Raw genomic sequence first — 17,794 nt, forward strand, 5'->3', positions numbered from 1 at the left:
AAAGTAAAAGGTATACTGGGAAATTTACCTTCTGTTATTGGACCCACTGCCTAAAAAATCTTCGATTGAGGAGAAAATAACAAATTTCTGGTACAGACATGCAAATGTTCTAATTCTGAATTTCCCGTTGGACTTTTTTGTATCCCTGTTGATGAAATCCATTCCATGTCAAATACCAATCAGAAAAGAAACAGAATGATATATATTCATACCTCTTTAGAAAGAGATTTATAATGGACATGTCTATGTAATCTGAATGGATAAAGGAAAAAAAAAAGATACCAAATAGCACTATCACAAAAATAATTACTTTTACATGTCTGTTGCATATATATTGCACGAGGAACCAAAGAAGAATGCTACCTTATTATCATTCAATTAAGTCCATGTAAAATTTTCTGTCAGATCAAAAAAGGACACCTTTAAGAATAGATTAAGATTTCCTTGATGTTCTCTCAGGGGATTACTTCATATGTTTAAAAAATACTATTCCAAAGTAAAAGCAGTAAGAGTTACTTAGATTTGTCATTATCAAAACAAAGTTCCAAGGAATTTCTGGGACATACTTTTCTTCTGTCTACTTACTTTTTTCAAACAAGCTGGTACTCAAATATCTCTTTGATGGTGAATCCATCCCACAAAGTGCCTTTCTTTGTTCTGAGTGAGAGTAATTCTTTGTTTCACCTGGATTCTAAATTGCTCATTCAAAATCGTCCCACTGTTTTCCAAAACTGTTTATGTCAAATTGTAAGGGAACTCCTTTAGGAATCTTCTTGTCTTCAGGGTGATCATTTTCATCAGAAACAATGCTATAGAAGGACAAGTTAAATGGGGTCTCAGAGCTACTGAAGGATGAATTGCACCAGGATTGTCCATGGATGCAATCAAAATTCCTCCATTTGTGGTAGAAATTCACCATTGACCTGTTCTCTTTGAAGTTGCTTTGTCTAACAGTTGTTCTGGGTGCACCTGGACCTGAACCTTTAGGCCTCTTGTTTTTGTTGTTCAATTTAGTCTCACTCCTAGTGAAATTGACTGGAACGTTATTCCTTCTTTTTACCTGGTTAGGTCTCCTGAGAACTGGGTTTCCTCTGCATGTTGTTTTGCCTCTGAAAGTTTGTCTTCCTTTTTAACATTGGATAATATCACTGTATGTTCTTCTTACTTAGAGGTGGTTGATTGATAAGGCTGATTCCTTTACAAATCCCATTTGCTTTCTGAGCTGCCAGACAAGTGATAACTTCATACAAACATCTTCTTTCCAGGACCCATTCTTTGTCTTTGATCCAAAACATTTTTACCAAAACCAGTCTGCTGTTATAGTCCCCATCTGGCTACTCTCATCCTGAGTTGCCGGGCACCAGTATATTTAAATCTATTCAATTTTGGAAAATTCTGCTTTCTTTTGTTCCTTTTTATTCAATTTGATTATATCATCCAGAGACATATTTATCAATCTTATCAAAATTTTTGTAACTACTGTTCTTCAGTGGCAGCAGAGTCACTACTGAGTCTGCTATGCTGACACCAAATCTGGTCATCACTCTAAGTATCTTTACAGGTACTAGCCATTGGAGAAGGCCTGCATCTAAACCTGGCCACTTCCCACAGACTGACTCCTAGTCACTATTTTTTAAAAGAAATTTATACCTTCCATGAAATAATCAATAAGTAGCCTGTTCTGTATTTCATAAAATGGCAGCCTTACCAGTAAAAGAAGAGATACATCAACTCCATGAATACATCATTTGTTCTGTCACTGAAACAAAATATGGCTGCTTTATCCTGGATGTAAATTACAAGTCTTATATTATTTTTCTCATTATTTTTAAAAATTCTGATGGTCTTATTACTATATATCTACCTAGTGCTAAGAAATACTCATTTTTCTTATTATAATGAATATTTCATCCACACTTATTCTGTTTTTTAAGGGTGTCATGTAATAGCAACAAATTCAATATAGTATTTCTTCCTTTGTCACCCTTTGCCCTTTACTCCACTCAGGGAAGGGGTTCTTCTGTAACAGACATGTCCAGTGGACATGCATGCAACTATGCTTTTCTGTCAGTGTGGGTACCAGTTATATTCAAAAACATGCACCTAAATAATTGAATTGACATTCACATCTTTTACTTTCATGACCTTTGGAAGGACTAATGAAAGATTCTTGTGTATGGCTTATTTCTGATTATGGTCAAATAGTCTATCTGGCTTCTCACTCACCTTCAGTGTGGTTCCCAGAAAAGGGAAATGAAAACATATGCTTCTAAACGGTTCCTCTGGTTTATGCAGGAGAGTAATAATGTTTCCCTACTTGGCCTTTCCACATATCATAAATCAATTTAAGCTTATAGGCCTAATTTTCAAGATCCATGAAAGGAAGAGTAATGCCCAATAGTGTTCTGAGACCACTTCTCCAAATACAGATTAGAAAATGAAAGTCAGTATTGACAAAAGTCATACCATTACACATACTTTGCCTTGAATATTCAAATGATTAGAGCAAAAGGAGTTTTGTTACCTAATTTATCTGGATCCTGGTTGGACTTGTTGTATTAACTTTAAGTATTCATGAAGTGTAGCAGAGTTATACAGGAATGATCCAATGTCTTCCATGTCTTTGATCATGGGAATATTGAGTGACTGAAGATGGTACAACTGGTACTTCTGCTTTCTTCAAACTGGCATTGCTATGCTGATTATGCAAATTAGCTCTAATAAATATTTTCATCACAGCAAATTGGGATTCCTTTGGAAACACCTCTGAGTGACTTCATGGACTATGACTGTGTGTTAAGAACATAGTAGAAAAAAAACCACTTGAGATATAGATTGGACTAGATTACTACTGAAGTCCTTTTTTGAGACTGAGATTAAGGTTTTAATGTCTTTTCTGTAGACCTGGATTTTGTCAAAACATGAGTTTGTGGAACTAGCCAATGTCATGATCTCTGTACAGTGCAGACAGGGACTAGCTAAAGTAAGGGAGTAACATCCTGAGACCTGTGCTTTAGGCTATCACTTTGATAGCCCTGGGAAGGAAAGATTGAAGGGAGGAGAGATTTTACACAAGGAGAACATTTAGGATACTGTTTCAGGACAGTCCAGACAAGAGATGATGAAGACATGAAGTTGGTAATTCCCCTTTAAGTAGAGAGATTGGGACACATGCAAGAGATATAAGGAGGGGAGGGGGAACAAAATTCAGATATGGCAATTGATGAATTAGGTGAGAGAGTGAAGAGTCAAAGAAAACACCAAGGTTGCAAATCTAGGTGACTGGAATAATGGTGGTACCCTCAATAGAAAAAGCATAATTAAAAATCAAGGTAGGTGGGGTAGATAACGGGTTCAAGTTTGGATGTGTTGCATTTAAGATGCCAGTGGGTTTGAAATATTCAATAGACAATTAGAGACAAATGACTCAAGAAACTGGGTTATATATACGTAACACATATATTTAAACACACGTGTACATATATGTGTTCCTATGCAAAATACACATATACACACATAAAATTAGTGTCACAAAAACCTAGAGAGGAGAGAGAATGTACAATGATGATGTTAAATGGTGTTAAAGCCTGCAGAAAAGTGAGAATAGTGAGAATTTTTTATAGTCCATCAGGTTTTACAGTTTGAGACCATTTGTAACTGATAAAAGTAGAAGGCCAAAATGAATCAAATTAGTTACCCTAAAAACAAAATTGTATGCAGTATCACAATTTGTAAATTAGCTAACTACTGATCTAGATTAAAATATATACCATTGATTTGTCAAGCATACAGTTATTTTGCTTTTTATTTTTCTTTTTAAAAATATCAGGGTTAGAGAAAAAGGAAGATTACTATTCTGTGGCATGAATAACCAGACAACTTTACATGTTAAACTCCTGTATATCCATGGTGGTATATGAGATGTATTTTACTTGGAGACAAAAATAAAAGATATTGAAGTGATACATATTATATACACATAGGTAAAATTCAGATAGAATCTGCATCGATCTTTGTAACACGTTTGTCTACACATATAAGTATATGGGGGGATCTGGAGAAAAACGTAGCTACAAGATAAAAACTAACCTTTAACTCAAATCTTGCCTCTCACATATACTGCCTTTATGACTAGACATGAATCACTTAACTATACAGTGTTAGAATGCCACTATCTAAGTGTACAAGTACACAAGCAGGTACTGATCTGAACTGATAGAGGGAGTACCTCACTTGGTATTCCCTATATCAATGAAATGAGAGGTTTCATTCAAATAAGTGTGTACTGACATGCATGTGTGTATGTGTGTGTATGTATTTATTATTTGTATTAATGTGTATATAATCAGTTAACAAACATTTACATTAAGTACCTACCATGTACCAGGCACTGTGCTAAGTTCTAGGGATAATGTATATACGTACTATATACACAAATATGTAATTACATGTTATATATGTATATGTAAATTCAGGTGTGTATATATGTGGAAAAACGTATATAATTTTTATTGCCACGTATAAGTTTGGAGTGGTAGATAACCACACTTTTCTGAAGTGAACTGATATGTGGCAATGAGAACATTAAGTTTCTTCAGTAAGATAGATGGAAGAAATCCTGACAGAGAATGGATGGGTTTACCTCTTAGAATTAATAAGTATATGAATTCATTCTTAGACATAATTCTTAAAATTAATGATATACAAATATGTTCATTCAACACTTTACTAAATACTTTTTACATGAATGTCACAGCATTTGAGATTTTATAGATATATGTTTATATATTTGTATATATACATATATATGTAGGTGTATATATCATAATCACTGATTTGCATTGATATTATTGTTTCAACTTTGAAATAAACCATAGGAGGTTTATGGGCTATAGGTAACTATTTTAAGGACAGAGACATCATACCATGGTTTATTGAAGTAACCATTCCAGAATTTTAAACGCTGAAGGCCAATACTAATCTATCCCTAGAATACCTGAAAAGCAAAGCAGATTGCCTTGATGCAGACTGTTGCTAAGGGAACACTGATACAAAAATGATAGGAAAGTTTTCGTCTCTCACATGTAAGAGCTTTGCTGAATGAAATGGATGTCTGTCTGATAGAGAAACAGTCTGCATCAGGCACAGTGTACTTGTATTGTCTCATGAATCACTGCTTCTTATTTCAGATTTACTTTCAGAATAGAGGAGAGAAATTATAATTTAGCAATACAGTTTTCTCAATGTTGAACTTCCTTTTAAAGGCATTTCAGTAATGTGATTTTGCCTGTTCCCCCCCACCAATTGTCATCATTTTTCTTGACTAAACACACTTTGGAAACTATAGGGAGATGAACCCCAAAGTATCCACCCAGACTGGCAAGGAGTAATAACTGGAATCCGTTTCAAATCTGTTTTTATGTTCTGATCATTTCTTTTTCTCTTGTGTCATCTTTGAATTATCTTTTACTTTTTCATCCCTCATTGCTCCCCCCATAGCCATAAATAATTCGAAAATAGAAAATATGCTGTGGAAAAAAAAGGTATTCACTCAAATTTACTTATAAATTGAACTTTCCTTTAGATGAATACTCCCTGCCTCTCTTTACCAAATAGTTTTCAGCTTATTAATCATGTGGATCTGATCAATTATAATAGTCAAAAGAATTTTCTTAAGAATTGATAGTGTATAACAATGACAAATAAAATCAGAATTATAAATTATAGAAACACACTCTATTTGCAAGGCAATATTCTAGGTACTGTTGGAGTGACAGAGATAAATATTTATTCTTCTGGACATCAGACTTCATAGTCTAGGAAATTTATCAACATTAAAAAATTAAGGTAGAAAGAACATAAATATAAATGTTTGTAATGTAAAAACAAAACACTTTCATAACACCTTGGAAATTATTGACTCCAGTGACACTTTTTTGTTTTGTTTTGTTTTGTTTTGGCAAGGCAATTGGGCTTAAGTGACTTGCCTAGGGTCACACAGCTAGTAAGTGTCAAGTGTCTGGTCTGATACTATTTCGAACTCAGGCCCTCCTGACTCCAGGGCCAGTGCTCTATCCACTGTGCCAACTCCAGTGACATTTTACCAATGAGAAAACTGAGGCCCAAAGAGATTAGATGACTCAGCTAGGATCATACCACACTAGTATTTGAAGTGAGTTTTGAATACTTTTTTTCTTGATTCTGTGTCTAAGATTTCCTTCATCTATAGTAGGGGTTCATATCCTGCTTACACAGAACCCCGAGGGGTTTGTGGATATATTTTAGAATGCCCATAAACTTGGGTGAGGTAAAACAATTTTATTTTCATTAATCTATAACTGAAATTTAGCATTTTCATTTATGAATGGAAATTTTAAAAGATCCATGACATTTTGCTAAGATGAAATCCATGGGCTTCATGAGACTGCTAGTTTGGAAGGATCTACAACAAAAAAATGTTGAGATGCTCTCTATAGAGAACAGATGACTAAAATACCAAATGTAGAATTGTAATGTATAAACCAAAGACTAGCTGACCATAGAAAAGCTGCTGTGTTTTGCTAAAAGCAATGCTAATGAATTCTAACCCTAATAACAGAAGGGGGAGAAAGGGATATTTGAGAAAATTCTGCTGATCCTTTAAGAAGCTGAGTTACATGAAAGGCCATGGAAGAGGCTGTGAAATGGGATTCAGTAGGTGTATTCACTTCTGCCATAAGTAAGCCTAAGAACCTTAAGCCCTTGAGAACATAGGATACTGGAAGCCAAGAAATAAGAGTTATTGTTGAATCTCTGCTTTGGGAGGGACTCAGTGTTCTGACCCAGTGTACTGTTGTTGTCTCATGATAGAAAAGTTCATGTCTCCATAAATACTACAGTCTGGTTTCCTGTGTAACTGGGATTAATTAGCTTGCTTTAACTGAGCATGGTGCTAATGAGGCCAAGGTCATGACTTAAAGTCTGTTGCCAGAGACTTCATCCCAGACAGCTATCTCAATAAAACAATATGATCTTCAAAGCTCTGTGTGTGTGTGTGTGTGTGTGTGTGTGTGTATGAGTGTTTGAAAGAGGCGGCATAGGGAGGAGAGGGAAAGGTAGAGAGGATTAGATTGGAGATAGGAAGGAGGGAGGGAGAGAGATTCTGAATAAATGTATACCTGTCAACTCTGGGGGAAAATGAAGCAAAACAAAACAGCAACAGAAACAACTCAAGGTTCCTGTTGTTCAGAGGATGGACCAAAGATATGAGCTCTGTTTATATATGACAAACTATTTTTGTACCTGACAATAATATCTGAACTGAATTTTGATTAACTACCTATGTGGATGTTATCTTGAGAATGAAAATAAGATACTCAAATTTTAAAGCCCTTTGTGATGAAAACATAAACTTTTCAATATGAAACTTACTTAACACATTCCCTGTGAACTTGTTTTATTCTATTTATTTGTTTGTTTTTGACTAATCTTGCTCAGGCTCTAAGTTTAGGAGCCAGTGTTGATCCCACTGCTGATCTGTCAGTGAACCTTGACCTGCTTTGTTTCTGAGCAGGGACAGTTCACTCCTCCTTAGGCAGGACAGTATGCCCCAACCCCACCCACCCAGGCCCACCCCTGCACCTTCCTAGAGTTCACCATATTGGGGGGAGACAGTGCAGACACTCAGTGAACTCCTATTTCTCAAAACTCCCAAGCCCCAGAGATCTTCCAGCCCTGGGCTCCCTAGGAGCATGTGCTGCAGACTTTCCCCATCATGCCCCTAGTTCCCTGTGAATTTTAACAGAAATCTAATATCCCTCAGTGAAAAGTACCTTCCAAATAATTCCAAATAAAATTTTTTCCTCTGATGGCAACATGGTGTAAGTAGATGGATTGCTGGACCTGAAGTCAGACTTTGGATTAATTTCTGTGTTAGACACTATTAGCTTTGTGATCACCATTGAGCTATTTACCTTATCAGAGCTTCAGTTTCCTCATTTTTGAAGTGAGGACAATAGTAACCACATTGATTACTTCAAAGCACAATACTTTGTAAATTTTAAAGTAATGCATAAGTAGGCATTCCTAATTAAAATGAATGTTAATTAGGCAAACACACAAACTAGTATATAAATTTATCTACCTATTTACAGACATAGTGGTAATATAGACTAATTGGAATCCTTCTCTGGTGCAATGAATGTTTGTATAGTTCAGTGCACATCAATAATAAACATAAATACATGAATATGTTCCTGTCAAAGCAAATGAAATAGTCATATATAGGTTGTCTGAGACTTGCAAGCCCATTGGGAAATCAACTTTGAACATTTCATATTTTTCACTTTGTTGTTTCACCCATTCCTGATCCCAGTGCTAGTATATTAACAGGAGCCCCTAGGATCTCTTTCTGCCCAAGTGTTCAGTCCTCTTACTGTCTCTGGGTATTGGGCTGCTGGCCCTTCTGCTGTGCCTTTACTGCCACTGCTACAGTCCACTGATGCTTCTATCTATGACTGCTTCTATCTATCTATTTCTATCTAGGAGAGTAACTGTTGTGCTATACTTCTGGACAACCTCCTCTCAAGTGCCCAGAGAACTTTCTGTCTCTCTTCCAAAGCTACCTGGGATGGAAAAATGACTCTGTCAAGGAAGTTGTGGAAGATCTAAGGCAAAAATGCTACCTTTCACTCTATCTTGACTCTTCCCTCCATGCCATATTCTCACTTTGAAGAGTGATTTGGGAGAATCCTCATAGCCCAGTAGCCAGGGTTCATAAAGAGGAAAGGGTGAAGGCTTAGCTTTATTTCACTTAGTGACTGCTTTGGCCAAATCATCTATCTGAGGTCTGGATGATGGATTAGGTTAGCCTTTCTTCATTTTCTTTAAATTTTCTAATTAAGTTACTAAATCTCTATGACCTATTCTACATGGTTAAACTATCCCACTATATAAATTCACCTACTACAATATAAAATGAAGCTGTATAATAATAATAATACTAGAATAATTTTCCTATTAATAATTTTCCTGAATGTAATACACCAAATCGTTTGCTCGCTTTAGGCAGATGCAATTCAAATTCAAATGTGAATTATCACAACTTCAAACTCTTACCTAAATAGAATCAAATGATAGGTTTGGGGATAAGGAGTAAGCAAAATTCATTCTGAGTGACTTTTCTACCAAGGAAAATTGAGTAATTCCATGAATCCAAAGTCTTCTTCATTTTCCCTCCTGGCTTCTAGGCTAAATCTAAAAGAGATAGTAGGTACCTTTAAAAACAATTATAAGAACATGAAGTAGAGAACACATCGGTGTTCTGGTCCATCTTTTCTACGATTGCTATCACTTAGGTAAGTTAACATTTTATAATTGAATAATAACATGCATGCCCATATTTTTAATTGACTTTAGCACCACTAAGTTGACTATCTTCAGACTATCAATTATTGAGTCTATTATAATGCATGATTGCTACCTTGTTTAGAAATTATAATGAATGATTATGAGTCATTAATAAGACTCAGATTTCAGTTCTGTCTGGTTAACTTTCAAATGGTCAATCTCTGTGAATCAGAGGTTCCTAAATAACTTGTCAACTTCATTGTAATTCATAAATACTTCTTTTAAATGTAAATAGCTGCAGTTTTCATAGAACAAAAGATGTTAAGTATAAATCGAAGAAGAGATTCAAGATAGACATTGTAAAGATTTTTCTAATTGTAAAAATTGCTTGTTAACAATAAAAGTTATATGTAGGTGACTTTTAAAAACATAGGAAATAACGATCTTTCTCAGAAAGCTTAGATGAATCAGTGCCTTGATAAGAATTACTCTGGTATGACAAATTTAGTGATAGTTTCATTAAAGTAGGACACATAAGAAGCTCTTGATGGAAACAGAAGAGAAAGGATATTATGTGAAAATCATTACTAACTCTTTCGCATACTTTTCAATCTTGCTAAAAAGCTTAGTTACTGAAATCACTGAACTGTTAATTAATTGGTTATATCACAAATAAGCCTGTTTTCCACTGCAGTCCTTTATATTCCCGATTAATAAAAAATATCACTCTGAGTATGTTAATATAAATGTTTTCTCTAACTGATGTACCCACAGAGAAATTTTTATTAATTTGTACCTGAATTCTTCATGTGATGAAACAATATCAAAAGAAGTAACAGCTGTAAATTCAACATAATACATATAGTTTTTAATGACTACTTTTCTTTTGAGTATTTCTACATTGAAAAAATACCCAATTAAATCTAACTATACAACATCTGCCCGCTAACTATGTATGGATTTGTAGTGATCAGGCTCAGAAATAATCAAGTATAACACCTGCTGGTTAGCTGCGCAGTAGGTACAGTAGAAAATAAGCTATTTTGTCCTGATACTTTTCAAATGCTGGTTATGTCATGTTTTTGTATATAATGCCCCTTGATTTCCCCAAATAATGACATTCAGCATAAGCTTGGTATAAACTTAGAAAAATACATATATTCTCAAAATCATCCTATGGAATGTTTCATAGGTATCAAAATGTGCTTGAGTAGGTGATAGCAAATTTAAAAATAGAGACTAACCAAAATTAATTGTATAAGTTTAGGAGCAAGGGCATTTTTGAGGGCAACTATGACTTCTGGCCAACTATATTAAATGGCACAAGCAAAATCCAAGTTGCTTCTCATTGATTTGACAAATGGTAGGGAATATAAAAAATTAAAAACCATGCTATCATTGGCCAGTTGTGGTCCATTGGCTAGATAATACAAGAAAAATCAAGAACTTTATATGCCAACTCCTCCTCTGCCCTGTGAAAGGCAGTAAAGCTTCCTATAACTGACTAACATCTGTAGAAAGATAATGACTTTTAGAAGATATCGAAGGAAGTAACCTAAATTAAAACACTTAAACTCAATAATAGTTTTTGAAAAACCTGAAAATATAAATCAACTAGGAACCAATTCCCTTTTTGATAAGAAATTTAGGGCAAACTTAAAGTAGTTTGGCTGAAATTAGATTTAGACCAATATGTTATATATATCCCAAGATAAATTAAAAATGTATATGTAACTTGAATGTTAGAAATCATAGCATAAACAATTGGGGAGGAGTGAATTCTTAATCAAATATGGAATTCAGGGAATTAAGAAAATAATCATTTTAATTACATGAAATTGAAAACTTTTGCATGAACAAAATAAATGCATTGAAGATAAGAATAATGCATGATGGGCAAAAAAGCAAAATGAAACAAAAACTATCAAATATCTCTGTTCAGAGTTTGATATCCAATATACATTGACTTCCTCTAACGACATTAATAACCTACTGTAACTCATTCCTCAATGATCAAAAAATTCCTGCTTAGTCATATACTCCCTATCCTGTGATTCTGAAACCTGACTGTCATTATTCAGACCCTGCTCTCTGTCCCCCCACTGCACTCGTCCCTATTTCTACCTCCTCAAACTCCACCTTTCTCCTTGTCTTACTCTAAAACTATCCATCCTTTCCACCATGCTCTCCAGAATGCTTGCTTCATAGGTAAGAAACTTGATTTTTTGCTAAATCTTTTCCTTTCTTACATCTTCTGGCTCTCATTAAGACCTGGCTGCCTCCTGATGACCCAGCCTCCCTGGCAACCCTACCCAGCAATTATTACACAATCACTCATTCCCCTTGACTCACGAGTCAAAGTGGGGGGAGTCTAAGTTGTCCTTGTTTTCCATTACCACATCCAAGCTCACCTTCCACCACTATCACTTAGTAACCTCTCCTAGGTCACTCAATCCATATCTACAATCTAATCAAAATGTTGGTAGCTGTTGTCTACTGACCTCCTGGACACTCCCCTTCTTTCATCAATAGTTTCATCACTTGGTTCCATATTTTTCTCTCTTTCTCAAATTCTGTCCTAATACTAGGGGACTTCAACATATATATTGATAGTCCCTCAGATGCCCTTGCCTCCTACTTCTTCAAATTACTCATTTTCCATAATCTGCATAATTTAGCCCTTGATTACTCCCATGGTCTGCTACCTTTACTCTTACTCATGGGCTGCTGAACAAAACTGAAGTAAATCGTTTAACTGTGATAACTGACTGGCTTCACTAAAAATGTGTTACATAATCTCAAATGGGCCCTCGGTGAAGCAAAGCAGTCTTTTTTTTTTTTTATCCCTGATTAATTGACTCACTAACCCACTAATCCTAGAGGCTTTTCCAAACCTTTTTATCTCTTGTCAAACTTCCCATAGCACTCTCTTCCCTCTCTCAACTGAGAACCTTACCTCATATTTCACTGAAAAAAATAAGGTAGCTGAGGCAAACAGAGTTAAATTACTTGCCCAGGGTCATACAGCTAGTAAGTGTCTGAGGACAGCTTTGAACTCAAGAAGATGAATCTTCCTGACCCCAGGCCTGGCACCCTATCCATTGTACCACCTAGCTGCCCTTGCTACCTCATAAGCAACCATGGAATTAATTGTCTTCTGTCTGATAATGATTCCCAAATCTACTTATTTAAATTAGCCCTAATCTCTCTATTGACCTCCAGTCTCATATTTGTAACTGCTTATTAGACATCTTGACCTGGATGTTCTATAGACATCTTAAGCTCAACATGTCCTTAAAGTGAACTCCTTTTGTTTCCCCCTGGGCTCTCCCCTCTTCCTCACTTCCCTATTCCTGTTGTAGGTATTGCAGTAATCATTTGATTGTTCTCCTTGTCACAGATTTCTCACTTGTGTATAGCCTATGTTCCACTGAGATGTCAAAGCTGTCTTCCTAAAGTTCACATTTGACCATGTCACCTGTCACCTTCCTACTCAATAAACACCAGTGGCTCCCTATCACCTTCAGGATCCAATACAAAGTTTTCTATTTGGTGTTCAGTGCCCTTTGTAGCCTGTCTCACCCATGTTTACAATCTTCTGACAGTTTATTCATACATGCATATTCTGCTAAAACCCCACCTTCTACAAGAAGTCTTTATTATTTCTAATTTTTCTTCTTTTTAACTCATTTGTACATAGTTGTTTGCATGTTGCCTATTAATTGGACTGTGACTTCATCGAAAACAGATGCTGCCTTTCACCTTTCTTTGTATTCTTAGCACTTAGCACAGTGCCTGGCATATAGTACGCACTTAAAACTCTTCACTGACTGACAAGCCACAGAGATATATAAGACCAAAAACTATTAACCAATAAATAATAGGTAAAACATACAAATAAACATTTCTCAAAAGACAAAAACTATTGCAATATATATGGCTAAATCACTAATAATAATAAATCTATATCAAAAAGAATTATTAGGTTTCATCTCACATGCAACAAATTGGCAAAAATGACGAATTATAAAAATTGTCAATGTTGGAGAAACTGTGGAAAGACCAAAATACTAATCAATAATTGGTGGAACTGTGAATTGGTATAACCATTATGGAAAATAACTTTGGATTAAAGTGAAAATAATATCCTTAGCTTTTTGCCTAGAAATTCACTGTTGGGATTATATCTCAAGTAAATCAGTGACAAAACAAAAATATCCATAAATATCAAATATTTATAGCAGCCCTTTTTTGTAGTATTAAAGAACTGGAAATAAAGTAGATACACAACTATTGGAAAATGGCTAAAAACTGTGGTATATGAACATAATATAGTACTATGCTATAAGAAAAAACAAATATAACATATAAGTAAGCATGGAAAGTAAAGTAAACTGATGAAAGGTGAGGTAAGCAGAGACAGAAAGACAATATAGAAAAAACAACAAAATTTATTTGGATATTACTAGAAGCACAAAACAATAAAAACTGAATATTGTGAAATTACAATGACCAAGTACAGACCCAAAGAAGTTATGTGAAATAAAACCTCTTCTTGTTTTGAAGAAAGTGGGGGGTTCAAAGGTATGAGATTTTGTATGTAATTCTCCAGTTCTTATCCCTGTGCATTTTCATTAACTGTCCCTGATTCCTGGGACCCCCTTCCCCTTCATCCCCATCATCTGGCTTCCTTTACATGCCAACTGAAACCTTATCTTCTATATGAAGTCTTTTCCAGCCTTCTTTAATGCTAGTATATTGCCTTTGTTTATTACCTTTGATTTATCCATCTCCAACTTATAACATATCTTTACAAATTTTATTAAATATTGTCTTCTCATCAGATTGTAAGCTATGTGAAAACAAGGGTTTTTTTGCCTTTTTTTTTGTATCCTCAGGACTTAGCACAGTACCTGGCCCATAGCTGGTACTTAATAAATGTTTGTCGATTTAACTTAATGAGACATATTTCATATATGACCCCTCAATCAGAGAATTAGGTAGCTTGAGTCAGATTCAACCATGTTGTCTACATTATGCACAAGTAGATATCTGGGACAATGATAGAAGGATGTGGTAGTGATTTATATGTGGCCATGGAATCTTTGCCCTAGATAACTTTACTTACATGTATTTTACATACAATAGAAGAATTTGGATCTTACATATATGTGTGTGTGTATGTATATATATATATATAAAATTTAGAAAAGTCTAACCTCATAAAATTACAACTTGAAAAATATTCATCAAATTGTCTTTAAAATTAGTATTCAAAGAACCACAGTGAATGATTAAGATATGAAAGGATATTTCACATATAAAGAAAGTATTGCAGTGAAATTCTTCAAGAGTTGGGGTAAAGAAGTGTAAAACATTGAGGAGCTAATGAAGATTGTCATTTTAATATATATAATGCCTACTAATGGGACCTGTTTGTTATTGTTGTTGTTGTTGGAGAAATGGCTTTGAAATTGAGTCTTTGGTTTGTTTTGTAAGGTTACTTTAGACCTTAATACTTCCATTTAAAAAAAAACCCCAACACAGCTCTCGTTTTCAACTAAGTTTTTGAAAACATTATCTAAAACAAAATAAATGTGTCTCATTGTCATTCACATAGCTTGCTAGAATTAGTATGGTAAGGTTTTGAGACTGCTCTTTCATCTTCAATTTTTTTTCCCTTAGTGCCCTTCCAACTATTCTAGTTGGAACTTCATTTTTGTTAATATTGCTTTATTTTGTTTTGTTTTGATGTAACCATTGTTTTCTGTGTTTGGAAGCATTTTATTTCATCCAAAATACCCATCTATATTTCATGTCTTCCATCATCTCCCTTTTATACATAAACATCCCCAGTGTAGATGCATCAAAGACACCTATGCCCAATGCTTCAAGTATAATGTGACAAAAGGAATAAATTTGTAAGATGGGGGATATTAGACTTCATGTTCATCATACCTGCATTCCAGCTTTAGATTCTTTTCTCTGTCTATTCTCTACTTTGTTGCTTAGCTTTTCAGTGTTACATTAAATTTATTTTGTGTCATATTGTTAAAACAACATTCTTCTGAAGCCATCAAAATGTTAAGTGATTTCCATTTGGAATTTTCCCCGTCTGTCTTGTTATTAGTTATATCATATGTATGTTTTGTTTAGACACACCTAAATCCTTATTTAGTTAGTTAAGACTTAATTTACCACACTGGAACTATTTGAACAATGAAAAAACATGCTCTGGAACCCCCCCTTCACCCCTCCACCAGTGTATGTGTATATATATGTCTGCACATATACATTTATATATATAGTACATAACATGTAATATCTATGTATGTATGTATATGAAAAGAAACAATACTGTTTCTTAATTCACTACAATAGAAAAATTTGAACAATGAAAACACTTTATCCAAAATCACCCATATATTTCTATGTACACAGCTACCTACATAGACAAGCTTCTGACATTCATTTCCAAGGCTGTTAAATCACTGAGTGAATCATTCAGAAGAAAGGAAACTAATTAGAAAATAAAATGGTTGATTCTATTTTCAGAGAAGTCAAGGTTCAGAAAAAAAGAGGATAGTTATTGATATCTATTATTTAGAGTAGATACATACTTTTTAACTCCAGTAATGAAGAACTATGGAGCCCTAATAACAGTTTATGGGTTGTTTCTTAGTTTAACAGTCTATAAAATGGAAACAATAACACTTAATTGTGTGTAAATAGAATTAGTTTTTGAAACTGGTTTGAAAATTTGAATGCCTGAATATTGCTAAAAAAAAAAGAAACCCTGAAATAATCACTAAATAATGCATTTCTTTATAAAGAATTGCATAATAATTATACTTGCAGTTGTGTTTTCTTACACAGCAATTATTTCTAAGTTCTGAAATTCCATTATAAATCAGCAGAACCAAATGGGAAGTTAGAGTTAGAAACATTATGCCTTCAGCCTTTCAAAGCTGTAGAGGAATGACGTATCTGAAATGAAGATATCGGAAGATATCGCAGCAATTTCTCTGAGACTCATGATAAAATTCCAATGGCTAAATGTGTCACTCTACTAATGAAAGTCTCAAGTATGAAAGTCACTGTCCATAGTTTTGAATAAAACTGTGTTTATGAAACTGCTATTGAGTGCAGCTATGTATTACAATTGTTGTTTCTGTTGTTTGCATACATTCTGTAATAGCCTTAATGTATAAATACATGAACTAATATTTAAAGAAAAATAATGTGAAATTTATGGTTATTTCTAGTGCAAGATACAAAATCATTAGTTTTTTAATGTATCATATAATAGTCACACTTGGTCATTCCACAAATTTTTATTAAATATGATAATTATATAGATACACAATAAAACAGGAAAGTGATTTTTAAATCTTTATACGCATTCACACTTTAAAAGATGTTGACCCAGCTTATACAGCAAATGTTGTTTCTAATACCCTACAAAGATGCTGACTCAAATAAATTACACAGGACATTTACACCTACATTTCATTTTAATATAATATTTTCACTTTACACCAAAGAGAACAAATTTAAGAGTCCATTTTTAAGTGGCCATAATATTACTGATTGTATTAAAGTTAGGCCACATGCCTTAATGGCATGTGACTGAACACTGTGACTCTTTTCTGTTAGCTAGATCTAAAACCACACTAAATGAACATTCACACCTTTCCAACTGACACTCTTTAGCACTGCTCATTAGTGGAAGGGGAAGGTGACCTTATTAGTTTTCTTTTTTTGGTTGTTGTTGGGGGATTTAGGCAGGTGATAATTGGCATAACTCCTAACTGTCTCCAAAGACCAATTAGTAAAAGGGAGTCATGTACAGCACCAGCCTGTGTTTCAATTAAATGTGTATTTCTGGTAGAGTTGAATGGAGAAATATTTCCCACATAAGATTTATGTTAGTGCTATATTTGGATTTCTGCTGTGGATGACCACAGCACTGAGTCCAGAAATGCTTTCTTTCCTTTACCCACTGGACTATATCTCTAGAAATCATGATATTTCACAAATTCTAAACGTTTTTGGCCTTTTAAGTATTTTAGTCATGATTATCAGGGCACACTTTAGTAATTAGAATTACAAAGTACTACATTCATTTTTATGATTTGAAATTATCCCTAATTTTATGAAAAAATCTGGACTTAAAACTATGAATAACATTTATGTTCAAGCAAACTACTTGTGCTTTTTAAGACTACTTAACATAACTTTAAAGCAGAGTTTCTTAACCTGTGTTCTATGAACTTTGGAATATTTTGACAAGTGTATTTCAGTATAATTGGTTTCAATATAATTGTTACCCTATGTATTTTATTTTATACATTTAAAAAATTATTCCAAGAAGGGTTCCATCCATTCAACCAGACTACCAAAAGGTCCATAAAAATGGTTATGAAACCTCTGCTTCAATGAAATCAATGAAAAATTGTAGACTAAT

The 17,794-nt window shown here is 34.2% G+C and overlaps 1 pseudogene; it reads right to left on the bottom strand.

The window, feature by feature from the left end:
• Positions 1-606: 606 nt before the first annotated feature.
• Positions 607-1,541, bottom strand: LOC114048110 (annotated as a pseudogene).
• Positions 1,542-17,794: the final 16,253 nt, after the last annotated feature.

The sequence above is a fragment of the Vombatus ursinus genome, unplaced genomic scaffold, assembly GCF_900497805.2.
Source record: "Vombatus ursinus unplaced genomic scaffold, bare-nosed wombat genome assembly UNPS02014791.1, whole genome shotgun sequence".
Classification (NCBI taxonomy): Eukaryota; Metazoa; Chordata; class Mammalia; order Diprotodontia; family Vombatidae; genus Vombatus; species Vombatus ursinus.